Below are 3,348 nucleotides of genomic sequence, written 5' to 3' on the forward strand. Positions count from 1 at the left end.
TATGGGACTTACTTCAGAGTAGACATGCATCGGATTGGGTTCACAGGCTGCAATCCTACCCACACTTTCCTGAGAGTAAGCCCCATTGAGCACAATAGGACTTACTTCAGAGTAGATTCACTTGGTGGAACAGGACTGGCTCCCCCTTATGTAATTATTTTATTTTAATTTGATTATTTTAATTTGCTTGATGATGTCACTTCTGGCCATGACATCACTTCCAATGGGTCCTGGACAGATTGTCATTCTAAAAAGTGGGTCCCAGTGCTAAAAGTTTGAGAACTGCTGCAATAAGGTGTTAGTAAGTTGACACGTGTGTGTGTGTGTGTGTGTGTGTGTGTGTGTGCGAGAGAGAGAGAGAGAGAGAGAGAGAGAGAGAGAGAGAGAGAGAGAGAGATCACTAGGGACCAAAATAACTAAAATCACAGTTTGGAGGAATAAGACCATCATGTTATATATCAATCAATGCACCATTTCACGCAGAATGCAATGAAACAAACCACATTGAAAACGTTGGCATGGCTGGCAACCTCCAGTCTGGAAAGCACCCGGTATTCCCAGGCGGTCTCCCATCCAAGTACTGACCAGGCCTGACCCTGCTTAGCTTCCGAGATCAGATGAGATCGGGCATGTGCAGGGTAACATTGAAATATCTGTGTTATAACAAAAGGTACAGCCAAAAAACCGGTGGGGGTGGGGCAATGGTACATCACCACGCCCACCTGGGGCGTTGCCCCACCCACTACATGGAGTGACGCACAGGCCTCCCGCACCTGGTGACTCAAATCCTAGTGACGCCACTGCGAAGACCTGGACAAAATGGAATCCTGGGCTGAAATGAACACAATGAAGTTCAAGAGGGACAAATGAAGGTTCTGCCCTTAGGCAAAAATAACCAAAGACACAGGTATAAAATGGGAGATACCTGACTTGGCAGCACAACATGTGAGAGGGATCTTGGAGCTGCAGTGGATTGCAAGATGAACACGAGTCAGCAATGTCATACGGCTTCAATGAAGGCCAACACAATTTTTGCCTGCATAAGTAGAATTGTAGCTTCCAAGTCGTGAGAATTCATGGTTCTGCTTAGCTCTGCACTGGTTAGACCTCACCTGGAGTGCTGTCCAATTCTGGGCATCCCACTTTAAGAAAGATGTAGCCAAACTGGAGTGGGCTCAGAAGAGAGCAACAAGGGTGAGCGACAAGGCTGAAGGACAAGTCCTATGAAGAAACATAAGAACATAAGGAGAGCCCTGCTGGATCAGGCCAAAGCCCCATCTAGTCCAGCTTCCTGTATCTCACAGTGGCCCACCAAATGCCCCAGGGAGCGCACAAGACAACAGACACGACCTGCATCCTGGTGCCCTCCCCTGCATCAATTGGAGGCAGCCGGCTTCTAAAACCAAGAGCTTGCACAGACCTACTATGATTTGGAACCTGTATTGAACTTCTCATCCAGAAATTTGTCCAATTCCCTCTTAAAAGCATCCAGGCAAGATGCCATAACTATTTGTTGTGGCCAAGAGCTCCACAAACTAATTACACGCTGGGTAAAGAAATATTTTCTTCTGTCTGTCCTAACTCTCCCAACACTCAGCTTTCGTGGATGTCAAACCGCCAACCTCCAGCAACCACACGAGCCGCCGCATTCTACATTAACTGCAACTTCTGGACCATCTTCAGGGGCAGCCCCACGTACAGCACATTGCAATAGTCTAATCTTGATGTCACCATGGCATGGACCACTGTGGCCAGCTCCAAATGAGGCAGGTATGGCCGCAGCTGGCACACCAACCAAAGTTGGGCAAATGCGCTCCTGGCCACAGCTGACACCTGGGCATCCAGGACTGCTGTGAGTCGAGGAGAACCCCCAAGCTGCGAATACAGCTGGAGTAATGTGTCCAGTTCTGGTCACCATGTCTCGGAAAGGATCTAGTGGAACTAGAAAAGGTGCAAAAGAGAGTAACCAAAATGGTTACTTGGCTGGGCACTGCTCTGATGAGGAAAGGCTGCAGCGTTTGGGGCTCTTCAGTCTACAGAGATGGCACCTGAGGGGAAATATGACTGAGACATATAAAGCAATGCACTGAATTGAAAGAAGGGACTTCTTTCCCCTCTTGCACGTGACCAGAACAAGGGGACACCCACCAAAATTGACAAAGGAAATATTTTCTTCCTTAGAACAAAGGAAATATTTCTTTACCCACATATAATTAATCTGTGGAACTCCTTGCCACAGGATGTGGAGATGGCACCTGGCCAATGTCTTTAAAAGGGAATTGGACAGATTAATGGAGGAAAAGTCCAACACAGACTAAAAGTCATGATAACTGTATGCAATCTCCTGTTTTGAGAGGCAGCCTATCGCTGAATGCCAGATGGAAGAGAGTGACCAAAGGATACTGGCTTCTTGTCTTGAGTATGTCCTGAGGCAGAGGCACCACTAGGGTTTGCCTCACCTGGTGTGAGAGTTCATTGCATCACCCCATGATGTACCTCCTCCCAGGCCAGACCATAGAGAACAAATTACAATATCATACATACAACCTAAATCCACCGAATTCACTAGGGTTGGTGTAACCCCATTAAAGTTAATATTTAATAAATATGTATTTATTTTAATATATAACTGTACAGGTCACCCAACAAATCACTAACCAACAAAAAAAATTTAGTTGACAACTTGATGAAATTCATTCAACCAGTTGCGGACCTGCCATAGACTTCTAAGGGGCAAAAGTCCCGGGCAAAAGTCACCAGGACACCGCGGAGCCTCCGACGGGGGCGTCAGCTCTGCTTCCGGTTTCTCGGAAGCACAGTTTATAGCTTCAGGGAGCCGCAGAGAGGCTTCCCTGACACAGTCCTGGGTTGTGCAAGACTCCGTGAGCCTCAGGTGAGTAGGGGGGTGGAGATAGCCTGCGGGGGGGGCGCCATCACAGACCTTCCCCCGGGCGTGGGGCTGGGGAGGGCCATCATTGCACTCAACTGAATGCAAGTTCTAGTACAGGGGCGTCCAAAGTTTTTGGCAGGAGGGCCACATCGTCTCTCTGACATGGTGTCGGGGGCCGGCGGGGGGAAAGAATTAATTTACATTTAAAATTTGAATAAATTTACATAAGTTTTCATAAATGAATATATTAAAGATGAATTTATATGAATGAATGAAGGTCTTGCAATAGCTCAAGGCCTATAAAAGGTCTTGCACAAAGCAAGGCTGGCCTTTCCTTTGCTGCCACTACTGCATCACAGATCTGAAACAACAAGCAGTGGAGCGAGTCCTCATCCCACAGCTCACGTGAGAGGTCAAACAGTCGCCCTCACTTTGAGAGCAGTTGCGTCGGGCCAGTG

General features: G+C 47.6%; 1 pseudogene; it reads right to left on the reverse strand.

The window, feature by feature from the left end:
- Positions 1-540: 540 nt before the first annotated feature.
- Positions 541-655, reverse strand: LOC136650685 (5S ribosomal RNA; annotated as a pseudogene).
- Between the last annotated feature and the right edge of the window lie 2,693 nt (positions 656-3,348).

The sequence above is a fragment of the Tiliqua scincoides genome, chromosome 4, assembly GCF_035046505.1.
Source record: "Tiliqua scincoides isolate rTilSci1 chromosome 4, rTilSci1.hap2, whole genome shotgun sequence".
In the NCBI taxonomy this organism is placed as follows: Eukaryota; Metazoa; Chordata; class Lepidosauria; order Squamata; family Scincidae; genus Tiliqua; species Tiliqua scincoides.